The sequence below is a fragment of the Ochotona curzoniae genome, unplaced genomic scaffold (assembly GCF_017591425.1).
Source record: "Ochotona curzoniae isolate NIBS_2020 unplaced genomic scaffold, NIBS_Ocur_1.0 contig_64, whole genome shotgun sequence".
NCBI lineage: Eukaryota > Metazoa > Chordata > Mammalia > Lagomorpha > Ochotonidae > Ochotona > Ochotona curzoniae.
The window spans coordinates 46,382,599-46,395,782 of NW_024466502.1; positions in this window are offsets into that span (position 1 = coordinate 46,382,599).

A 13,184-nucleotide genomic window follows, 5' to 3' on the forward strand; every position below is an offset into this window, starting at 1 on the left:
GGTTTGTTTTGCTGTCGTGAGTGAAGACAGGGCAGGCTGGCTTCACGGGTATGTGAACTAGGCAATTTCTTAGGCCTACAGACAGGAAGGTCCTAAATTTGTGATATTCTGCAGTTTGCATCTTGAAATTCTTTACTCCTTTCGAATAAGGCCCCTCTGCCATTGACTTTGCCCTGGGCACCACCAATTATGAGATTGGGTCTGAGACAGTGTTAATTGATTTGCACCATGATGTATCTATCCCTGTTTTAGAATCCTTGCTGCAAGCCGGCAAGTTAGAAGAGTTCCATTTCACATGAGCTTTCTAGCTGCATGCTTTCTAATACACTCTCCTTTAAATCTGTTAAAAACTGTTTTCTAAGAAAACAGTTTCACCTAAGTATTCATCCTACTGGATCCAGAGGTCACCATAGTGTCCAATCCTTATTTCATTTTAATGCTTGCATGTCCTCTAATTTTTAAAAATTCCCAGGATAAGTCCCTACATTCATGAAATAAAGACTTACTAAATATTTGAGTTTATCAAATGTCTAAGTCATGTTCTAGGGGCTAGATATAGAGCCAGGAGTGTGAGTGTAATCCCAACCTCATATAGTCTTCTATGTTTCAGTCTCCACTTTGAAGTGAAACAGTGGATGGCAGCTCTGTGTCTCTCGGTTTCTTACATAAAGTTGTAAGTCTTTATAAGATGAATTCCACATTGTCCACCATTCCCCTAGTCTGTGAAATACATTAGACGTTTTCAAAGAGGAATGATAGTACCTAGCAGTTCAGACACATCCTGAACTTAGAGGATGGAGTCTCAGACTGGCTTTGCTCCAAGTTGTATCCCTGTTCTTTTCTAAGTTGCATCATTTCCTTTGATGTCAAGGCATTGAGCTTTGTTGGAATTGTTTCTAGGTTTAGAGAAAGTAGACACTATCGAACCTATCCCTCTAATTTGCTGGGGAAGACAAGGCAGAAATAGGGAAAAGCAAATAAAGTCACGAACCACAGGGAACACACATCCCTGAGTCCAGCTGTCCAGTCATCAGGGCACCCAATGGGCCAGCTTTCTGACGTTGTCTGCCCAGTGCCTCCATGTTCACTGATCTTCCTGACCCTGCTCCAATCCAACTTCCCCATTGTCTCTGTTTCCTAACCACATTCTTTTCCTCTCTGTCTTATTTGGAGAAGATAGTATGTTGTAAAGCAAAGTCAGATATGCATACCAAACGAAGGAAGGTCAAGAGTGCAATGAGCATGGGCCATACTTGGTTTCTTCACTTTTTGCTACTTTTCCTGCAATCATTTAAGTACACCCCGACCTGAGTCCCATTTATTTTACCCCAGTGCCCCTCCTTGAACCTCACAATTTGATTCTCCTTATCCAATCATCCTGTTGGCTGTTCATTTGCTATTTCCACTAATTTATTTATGTCATTTAATATTTATTTATGTGAAAAGCATAGTGATGGAAAGGACAATGAGGATGTGAGTCCTCCTTCTGCCTCACTCCCCAGACGCCTACAACAGCCAGGGCTGGAGGTGGCTGAAGTCAGAAGCCTACAGCTCCCTCCGAGTCCCCCATGAGATAGCAAGAGCCTAAACAGTCAGGCCATCATCTTCTGCTATCCCAGGGGCATTAGTATGACACTGTATTGGAAGTGGAGAACCTGGGATTGAGGCCAGAACTCTGATCTGATATGGGATGGAAGTGTTCCACATGGCTTACTTTGTAGTGTCACAACAATTGCCCATATTCCCACATACTTAAAACAGCTTTTTTTTTTTTTTTGGATGTGCTCTTTTAACCATTATAATTAAGTTCTTGTTTGACGTATCTGGTATGGTTTCTATTTTCTTGGTTGTATGATAAGTGTAAAAAGCTTCTCCTTTTCTCTTGTTCTTTTGTTACTGTGATGTGTACTTTTAAATCCCATTGCTAAATAGTTACAAATCATATTCCTACGCTCACATTTCACTAATGTTTAAATAAACTTTTGGGTTGGTGAAGCCTGTAGCATCCTGTATCTTCCAGCCTTTGTCTTCCAGATTGACAGCAAGTGCTTGGAGCTCAATTTTTCTACTTTGTAATTAATAAATTGGTATATATCTAGATGTACAACGTGATTTTTTTGCAGTTAAGTAAATGAACATATCTAGTTCTTTATACAGCTGTTTTTGAAGAGAACTCCTGGAATCTAATGTCTTAGAAAAGTCCTGGCTTATAATATAATTTTTTTGGGTAAAGATTTATTTGTTTATTTGGAAGGCAGAATTGCAGAGAGATCTGCCACTTGCTGCTTCACTCCTTAAATGGCTGCAACAGCTAGAGCTGAGTCAATAAGAAGCCAGGAGCCAGGAGCTTCTTCTGGGTCTCCTATGTGAGTACAGGGGCCCAGGTATTTGGGCCATCTTCTGCTGCTTTCCCCGGACATTAGGAGAGAGCTGCATCAGAAGTGGAAAAAACAGGGCTTAAACTAATGTTTATATGGGATGTTGATGCTATAGACTGTGGCTTAACCTGCTATATCACCGTGATGTTCCCTACAATAAAATACTAATAGTCATAGTCTTTGTACTGTACAATAAATTCCTAGACTTCTTCATCCTACATGTATCCTTCAACTGTGTACCCTTTGATTAATATTGTTCTTTTTCTAATTTATCAGTTTAAGACAATTTTTGTTGATTCCCATTATTATACAACACTTGCCTATCCCTCTTCAAGTTTCACTTTTTATTTTACAAAGTATTTTATTGTTTAATACTATTTTTAAAATTTCAGTGTCTTTATGAGCCTATAAATCTCAAGCTGTGTGCGATTAACTTTAAAGAAATCCTCTTGATGCTTCATTGTGTTAGATGAGAATATTTGAATTTATTCTCTTACCCTTTCTTTTTTAAAATATTATCCCACTTTCCATTTTAATTACTGAATTTTTCAGTTTTGTGTAATCAAAGTTGTTAACATTTGTAGTCTATTGTCTAACCATATTTATATCTTATAGATAAGTTTTAAATATTTGAAGATAATTCATAGTTTTGCATAAGGACACTGTTGACACTTCACAGCCAAAAGCTGTATTTCTTGAGATTATATTTTCACAGCCTAACATTATGTTTTTTTATGTCTAATATCACAAGCTCTTGACCCTCAACAGATACTATGAAGATTACACGTGGATTTTAAAAAAATGATTTATTTATTTCATTTGAACGGTAGAGTGGCACAGAGAGTGGGGAAGAGAAAGAGAGAGCTAGAGAGAGATGGAGAAAAAGAGAGGGAGATTGATCTTCCCCTCAAGGTTTACTCTCCGATGGCTACAGTGATCAGGGCTGGGCCAGGCTGAAGCCAGGAAACAGGACATCCATCCATATCTCCCATGTGGGTTGTGAAAATCCAAGTATTTGGGCCGTTGTTTTTCTGCTTTACTGTGTGGATTAACAGGGAGTTGCATCCAAAGCTAAGTATCTGGGACTTGAATTGACATGCCAATATATATATACTGATGTCTGCAGGTGACTTAGCTTGCTGAACCACAGTGCAGGTCCCAGTGGTATGACTATTTGATAGGTAGCTGAAAAGGAGGGCCAGTGTGAAGATAGGGGATGGAAAGATGCTCTATATACAAGCACTGGTTACTATTTCTATCTTTCTGCTTTTGAGGACAAGGATGATGAATGGCCATTTCCAGATGTATCTGAAAAAGAGTAAGAAAGAGCTGTTTCTGATTTAATCTTCCAATTCCTAGGAGCAGTTGATGAAGCAGAAAGCAGAAAGAGATGTGGATTGTGAAATGGCCAACATGAGGGAGTTATTTTTCTGATCCTTGTGTTGCGTGTGTCTGTGCATGTGTGTTTCATATAAGATGTGTGTTTAACCTAGGATTCACTTGTGTTGAATTTCAAAATGAAATGTTGTGTGAATAAAACTTCATTTTTTAAATTGCATCAATTTTTGTTTTTCAAAACAAACTTTCAGTTTAGTTTCTGGCATTATAGCTGTACTGTTTGACCCAAAGGGACTGTGTAACTTATTACTTTCCTGGTTATGCTCCTGTGGCAGCTGACCACCAGGGTCCTAAACAATAACACCTGAGTCCGTGGTGCACAGCCTTTTCTCTCTGCCATCTCATTCTACGCCCTCTCTGCTCAGAACTAGGACATGCCTCCTCATTCTGTGCGGCTCTGCAGTTCACCAGGAACTTTCTCTCTGGAGTGCTCCTTTCCATTTTTCTTCACTTGGCTATCTCTTTCTGGGTAAGTCATCCATCCCTTCAGAAAAGCTTGCTTCCCTGTAATGAATTTGGACTAATGGCGTCTTTCATAGTCTCTCTGATTCCCAGTCAGGAGTGAATATATTATTTTTCTGATAGGTGTCAGTTGACCTTTCAGCGTCTCTTATGAGAAGATACTAATTGTTGCAGGTCTTGGATGCACATAGTGTTAGCCAGTAGCTTTAAAATTTCAGGCATTCAACTCAACTAATATTTTAGTTGCTTCCTATTTTGTAATAAGACTGAGCTGAAAAAACCACAAGAAAGTTTCGTAATGATAAGTGGGCAGGTAAATAGTAGTTATGTCGGGAAGTGAGTAACAGATTATTATTTTTCCTCCCAGGGGTAGTGTCACAGTATTTCCAGCAAGTGTAGATAAAACTGCCACCTGTGTAAAGTATGTATGTTCATACAGTAGTAGAGTTATATTAGGGATCACAGATTATAGTTAGAATCAATGGCTGTGTGAATTGGAAAAGCCCTGTAGAAATTTTCTGGGTATATCATGTATATGGTGCAAGAATCCTTTGTATATTAGTTCTGATAGTCATACAATTTCTACCCAAACAACTTTATTTTGTATCCTGTGACTTTGCTAAATTAGTTTATTGGTTCTAGTGGGATATTTAAATGTTTTCATGTATAAAATCATGTCATTTGTACACATGGATGTTTTGACTTTCTCTAATTTTGATGCCTTTCTTTCTTTTTTTTTCTAATTGCCCTTACTGATTTTTCCCAATGTTGCAAGAGGAGTGGATGTGGACATTTTTGTCATATTCCAGATATGAGCGAAAAATCGTTTAATTTTTGTTTATCCAGTCTGATGTTGTCAGTTGATTTATCATATATAGCCTTTATAATTTTGAAACATATTCTTTTATACCTAATTTGTTGAGTTTACTATTTTTTTTTTATGATGAAGGGATGTTAAATCTTATAAAAGCCTTTTCTGTTTCTATTGAGATGGTCATATGGTTTTTGTTCTTCCCTCTGTTGATGTGATTTATGAAGTTTATTGATTTGTGAATATTGAACCCCTCTTGCATCTCAGGATTAAACCCAACTAAATTGTGATGCATGATCTTTTTGATGTAGTGTTGGATTCAGTTTGCTAATATTTTGTTGAGAATTTTTGTGTCTATTTTCATTAAGGATTTTAGTCTGCAGTGTTTTTTTTTGTGTACGTGTTGTTAGTTGTGGTATTTGAATACTGCTGACCTTATAAAAAGAGTTTGACAATATTTTGGAATAGTTTGAAGAGTATTGGAGTTAGTTATTCTTTGTTTTGTAGAATTCATTTGTAAATCCACCAGGTTGTGGACTTTTCTTTGGTTGCTTTCTCTTTTTTAAAGTCATTACTCATATGCGTCTTCAAATTATTTATGTGAGAAGATAGAGACCAAGATCAAAAGACAGCAATTACAAACCTCCCGTCTGTTGTTTCATTCTCCAAATTACTGCGATGCTTGAAGGACCTGAAGCTTGGAGCTGGGAACGCAACTTGGGTTTCTTGCATGGGTAGACGAGGACCCAGTCACTTGAACCATAAACACAGCAGGAAGCTGTGGTCAGAAACCAAAGCTAAGTGTTGATTGAAGCCACTCTGGTCGGGGCCCGGGTCATCTTCACTGGGATTTTTACTACTGGGCCAAATGCCTAGTCCTGGAAAGTTTTTTTCTTTTTTCCCCAATAGTTCTTGTTTTAGGTGTGACATTAATGAAATTGTAATAATGGAAATGCTTAAAGGATAATATTTCCAAAATTCTTCTATAGTATTGATTTTTAAAACAGTGACCTTACAAGATCAATAGCCCAACAGCAGTAATTCGCCTGTACCATCCCTCCATTTAAAAGCAAGATTCCAAGAAATTCTTCCCAGACCCTCCCAAATTGTTTCCTCCTCTGTTCACAGATCAGTTATGAAGTAAAACACTACCTGAAGAACCCAGGTGAAACATTTCTTTACCTAGCTGATGTTGAGTAGGTCTGCAATAATGTAGCACTTATTTAGAGCAATTACAGAAGATAAAGACTTAAATGAAAGCCTCTGTGAGACAGATGTGGGCATTTCATAATCTCTGTCCTGGTAACCTTCATAAGGGATGATGTTGGAGGTTCAGAAAGGCCGTGCGCAGCCCTTCCGGATAACCAGTTCAAGGAAAAATTAAAAACTGTAAAAATGCATGAAGTATGTTAATCTGGCTTCAGATGAATTGCTTCCAGAGGTTATATGCACATACACAAACATATATGTATTTGTATATATAAACACATATAGATAAATTTTTATAGAAGTATATATAAAATAAATCATATATGATCTAGAACTACCTAACTGAATTTAGAATTTGTTTTGCTCCTCTGCTAGAATGGTAATGCTAAGCGCACAGCTTTTATCTGATCAAGGGTAGCCTTTGCTCTTATTAGCCACTGCCAGCCCACCTATGTTAGAATCATGAAATTTAGGAAATAGGAAGGAGCTTGCAAAGGTTCCTGGAGTGATAAAATTAAAAGATAAGCTTATGTGGGGACCACAAAATGTAAAATCTATACATACAAGGGGTTTTCAAAGTAGTTTGTGAAGAGTCCTTAGTTCTATTTCATTGTCACATAGCAATGTATAAAATTTGGTTAAAAATCTGCTGAATACCCTGACCCTTTCCATCTGGATTGGAAGTGAAGGCCCACGTGAGTCTGTAACCTCCTTTCCTTTCTAATAAATATTAGGAAAGAAATCTGCTTAATCCTTCCTAGGCTGTTAGGAAACACTAATGGCAGGAAGCAGAAGTGTCACATTGTCCTGCTGAATAAAGGAATGCACTGCATTTAGTCAATAATCTGATGACAGCAATGATACCTGGCATTTCCTTAGCTGAGGAAATTGGCACAGGTCCATAGATCAGCAGTACTTAAGAAGTTAGTTGGAATAACAGAACTTTAGGAAGCATAATGAGTTTTTAAAGGGTAATACAACTCTGTATTTATAGTGTTGGGAGATTCATACCGTATTTTCACATTTCAGTGAGGGATTTGCAGGGAGGTAGCAGGCTCAGATGACTAAGTGGCAGGACCTGGGTTTTCTGAAGTGTTAGGTACTCTTTATTGATTCAGTAAAGCTCAGTCAGGATGAGTGTTTCTGACCTGGTGGGTTTCTAAAAGCGTGTTACTGAGTTCATTTGTGACATGTAGACTCTGGGCCCTGATAGTGACCAAAATATCCGCAGTGGAAACAACAATTAAACATGTCTACAGATTTAGTTCCATTTTGAAACCTTGGAGGCTTCCTGATTTTTCAGACAATGGGCACAGTAACCAATCAAAGAGGTCTTTCTGGATGTGAGTTTACAAAGTAGCATCTTACTGAAGAAACCTTTGTTTCTTTGGACTACTGGGTAAAGACTAAAGCTTGGACCTGGAGCAGTAGCCTAGTGGCTAAACTCCTCACCTTGAGCGTCCTGGGATCCCATATGGGCAATGGTTCATGTCCTGGCTGCTCCATTTCCCATTTAGCTCCCTGCTTGTAGCCTAGGAAGGCAGTAAAGGATGACCCAAAGCTTTGGGACTCTGCACTCATAAGGGAGACCTGGGAAAAGTTCCTGGCTCCTGGATTCCATAGGCTCAGCTCTGGCTGTTGCAGCGGCTCAGGGAATGAACCAGGGGACAGAAGATCTTTCCGTCGGTCTCTCCCTCTCTCTGTAAATCTGTCATTTCAATTAAAAAAAAACACATTTTTTTTGAATACTAAAACTGTAGGGATATTGCAGTAGTAGGATTGGCACAATGGTTAGCATGGCATGTGAGTACATGCAGGTGATATTAGGAGTTCATGTCTGTAATTCTGTGTATATAGGTGTAGGTGTAAAGACTTGTGTTTCTTCATGTCTTGGGAATGACAAGGAGGTTGCCAAGTCTTAGCTAACAAACAGGACAGGGTTCAATTTCGGTGAAAACTTAAAGATGAGAAAAAATGTCTTGGATCATGGGATCTACGTGTGGCTACCAGAACATGACCTTCAGAGAGCAGGCCGGTCCATTTTCACCTCTGTCTTCAGCAAGTCATGGAAAAGCTGAGTCTGGCTACTTGGAAAGAGACTCTGAAAAATCCACACGACTCCCAAATGTCTCTGAAGCCTTCCTTTCTTCATCTATTGCAAATGAACCCAAGCAGTCAGGCAGCTCATTAAAGACACTGTTGTATTTGTTGCATCAGATAAATGTTGTAGGATTGGAAAGATGTTTCATTTATTTCTCCTAAAGTTTTCTCTGGAGGATATAGATTAGCGAGGATGATTATATGGGTTCCTGGAAGTAGGAGCTTTCTGTATTTTATCAATGCTGACATGTCATTGATTATTAGAAGGATCACTGTTTTAACATTTGCTGAGAAGGGAAAACCCCTACTCTATTAGAGTTCAGCTATAGAAACAGAACTGGTAGGAGCTATATATAACTATAACTGTAACTATAACTATATATATCTATAGGAACTATATTATACATACTATATATATAGTAGAACTATATATATATACACTATAGGAACTATAGTTATATATAGTTCCTACCAGTTCTGTTTCTATACATATGTATACATATGTATATGTATAGAAGCAGAACTGGTAGGAGATATGTAAATATATATATATATAAATATACAAATATATACAAATATATAAATATGCCTGTATATATATATATACATATATATATATATGGCTTTATTACAAAGAATTGGCTTATGTGACTGTGAAAGCAGGTTAGGCAAGTCCGAAATCTGTAGCAGAGATGATTAGAAAGGTAAGACTGGAACTGGTGAGCTTAAATTCACAGGGAAAATTCCTTCTTCATGAGAGAAGCCTCGGCTGTAGTTTTGCTCTTGCGACAGATGGAATCGGCTTACTCAGACCAGTTAGGATAGTTACCCTTGCTCACTAAGAGCCAACTGCTTGTGAAGTTGAATCATATCCACTAAGTACCTTGAGGGCAACACTTAGGTTAGTGTTGCAAGGAATAACCTTGTCGAGCCAACAGATCAAATTGGCCACCACAACTGCCAATTAAACTGTGGTATGTTATAGCAAGCTGCAAAGTGTACACTAAACTGCACATTTAGACTCAATGAAATCTAACATGCTTTTGGGATATAGTATGAGTAAGATCTTTGTTAGTTTCATTTAATAATTCTGGAGATTAACTGTGATTTTGTAATCCTGTAATGAGTTTTTAAGACTTGATATACACTTTTCTCTCTTATTGTTCACTTTGTCTAGATCCCACCGTTTTATTACGATCACAAGATGGAGCAGATTGGGGTGATGTGATCTGCAGCCCACAAACTTGTGACCCAAGAGTCCAAAGATATAAAAGCCATGTCAAGGAACCCAAAGGTAAGGATGCATTTCATCTGAGGAAAGATGTCACAGTTTAAATAAGATGTTGGGTTGCTTTGATTTTGGTTAGATTTTTTGAGTCACCTTGCTATTGTATCTTCTCAGAAACCGATTACCAGTTAATGCAAACTGGTTACAGGGATGACTCGTGACCATCTCCTGTTTGATCTGAAGTCCATTCTCTGCCTTTCCTTGTTTTGCTCTGTATCAAGGGAACTGCACTTTCCTGTGTGTCTTGCTGCTGCCTTCAGAGTAGGTGCAGGCAATGAGAGCCATCAGAGGAAGACCAGAGGTTAGCATCCGGGAGGAGGCTGGGAACCACTCCCTTTTGGCTCTGTCTTGGAGCCAAGTGTCCTAGAGTGGTCTTATTTCCATGGAACAGCCCTTTCTTCCATGATCTTATTCCACCAGGAAGGCTGTATTTGGTTCTTGTTCCTATTGTTGGTTCTGGCTTTAGGACTGTAGTAGTAATAGTGCTTATTGTTTCTATAGCTATAGGGATGTCAATGGCTTTTTTGCTCTTGGCACATCATTTCCTGGGTGCTCTTTCAGTTTTCTGAATGCCTGTATATTCTATTTTTTATATCAAATCTTCTCTTCTTGGAATACCTGAAGTTCTTTTGGTATTTTTGTTTGTTTACCAGATTTTGATACATAGGATTTAAAAACATTAACCACCTAGTATTTGAAAAAGACACATTTGGATAGGCGTTATCATTCAAAGCATGGTCTTCAAGAGGAAAAACTTACAAAAGAGGAAAACAGATAATAGAAAGGTTGGGGACTCTTGAGTAATACTAACACTCATGGGGGAGCTTGCCCATGTCACTTGGCAGTTAGTAGGTGAATAACCAGGGCCAAAATGCAGTTGTTTTTCTTTCCAGGCAAGCATCATACAACAGCATTGGAATTTGGAACCAGAGTATTCCAGATTAGAATCCTGGGTCTAGCAGTTGCTTTGCTTTGTAATTTTTGGGAAAAGCCACTTAACAGTCCTGAATGTCATTTTCACATCACGAAAATGGATAAACTTTGTAGATTTTGTGAAACCGAAGGGAATCAGTTGCAAACACTATAGGCTCAGTGCTTGGCCAGAGTGGTCAGTTGATACATTATATGTCCTTCCTCCTGTGAGGGCACTACCCAGAAATAATTAGAATGTTCAAGAAAGTTATTTTACTTATTTTAAAATTTCTTTTTTTTAAGATTTATTAATTATTATTGGAAAGTCAGATATACAGAGAGGAGGAGAGACAGAGAGGAAGATCTTCTGTCCGATGATTCACTCCCCAAGTGACCAGAACGGCCGGTACTGCGCCAGTCCGAAGCCTGAAACCAGGAATCTCTTCCTGGTCTCCCACGTGGGAGCAGGGTCCCAAAGCTTTGGGTCGTCCACGACTGCTTTCCCAGGCCACAAGCAGGGAGCTGGGTGGGAAGCAGAGCTGCCGGGATTAGAAGCAGCGACCATATGGGAACCCGGTGCTTTCAAGGCAAGGACTTTAGCTGCTAGGCCATGGCACGGGGCCCAAAATTTCTTAAAATGTCTGTCTGTGGTGGCTCAGTTCATAAATTCTTACCTTGCATACTCTAGGATTCCATATGGGAGCTGGTTCATGTCCTGGCTGCTCTGCTCCCATCCAGCTCCCTACTTGTGGCCTGGGAAAGTAGTAGAGGACAGCACAAAGCCTGTACCCGTGTGGGAGACCCAGAGGAAGCTCCTGCTTCCTGGTTTCAGATTGGCTCAGCTCCAGCCATTGCCACTCACTTGGGGAGTAAACCAGCAGATGGAAGACCTTTCCGTCTCCCTTTCTTTCTGTAAATCTGACTTTCCAATTAGAAAGAAAGAAGAAAGAAAGAAAAAGAAAGAAAGAAAGGAAGGAAGAAAGAAAGAAAGTTCAGTATAATTCAATCTTTTATTTTTAATCTGTAATTCCTTAAAAAATTAGAGCTATTGCCATTTGAGAGCATGTGAATGTTTGAAGGCAGGGCTACAATTTGCTGGGAAACATGTAGCATATCCTTGGCGCCCAGTAAACACTGCTGAAATGAATCCAAGCCTCCCAGACTTGAAAGTCACTGGTGAGTTAAACTAAGCCTCCTTTGAAGTGTTTGCAACATCCTTCTCTACACTATCTTTAGTTGCCACTTTGACCCTAAGGACATTAGGATGGGAATCACATCTGTATGAAGCTATGGATGCCATAAGCTTATTCTACGACATTTGGCAATCACCAATTATTCAAACCTGCTTCCCTAAGTTTTCCTGATTGGTTCCAGACCAAAAACAGATCCTGTTTGCTTTCAGAGGCCTGCTCCTATGTTTCCCATCCTCTGGCTAGGAGTTCCAATGCTTTTTGGCACAGTTTGAAAAGCTGTGTGTGAGTAGGTGACACCCTCATGTGAAAGCCCCATGATTTGCCGTGCTCCAGCCCCAATCTGGTTATATTCTGTGGCAACAGTGTGAAGAAGCAGTCATTTAGTTTCCTAAATGTGGGTCTTCTCTTTTGAAATGCCATTGGATTGGAAAATGCCTGTAGCTTTTAGAAGGGCTATACCAGGAGGTAGAAGGGTATACCCAAATCCCATGCTTAGGAGACTGTGGCCCTGAAGTTGTATTGGCCACCCTTGAATTTTGTGTGTCCTCCTCAACTGTACCTTGATATTCCTGGCTATAACCACCTATGGAGTATTTATTTTGAAGCAAGGTTTGGTTTTATGAAGTGGTTGTTTTTCCTGCAGTTTTCTTTCAAGCAGTTCTATCGTGTGTAATGGTGACACAAAGCAATTGAAGAGCTGGCTGAAATTTTTAGGATGAGATAGAACTATAAAGATAGATTTTCCATGGCCAGTGCTTTGGGTTGAATGTTAATTGAATACATGAATGCTGCAGGCTGAGGAGTGTAGCTTCTGGAGTCCATGCTTGTCTAGCCAAGGCCACCAGACAAGGTGATCATGTGTAGAGGAGTCAGAGAACTCATCAGAAGAGTTTAAAGTCTGTGCAAGCTACTTTCAGATCTCTATTTTCAGATGGCTCCCCCACCCCATCCCTTTGACGCTAATAACATATCAGAAATGGGATTCAGAAATGCAGCTTTAAGCATGACCTGGGGTGATGGGACACCTCTATTTATGGCAAATGACTTTGACTTCTGTGGGATTGGGTCATATTGTTACAGCTGCAAGACTAAAAAGGATTTGAATGATTATATTTTGACTAGAATTCTTCCTACGCTTTTAAGGAACAGAGAAACTTTTAGTTTCTTGTTTTCTCTCTCTCTGCTTTCTCGTCCATCTCCCCAAATTTCCTTTTTGGAAACTGTGTCGTACTAATCGTCAGATAGCTGTTGTTGAGTGTGTGTGCCATCCATATATTGCACTCTGATATATTTGGCTACATATGGAAAACTTCTGCGCTTGAAAGTGAGTTTGGGTTGAGAAGGTTATTGTTTTTTTTTGTGGTTTCCTTTCAGGCAGTTCCATTGTATGTGAAAATGAGGCAAAGCAGTCAGGGTTGACTTAAGGCTTTACG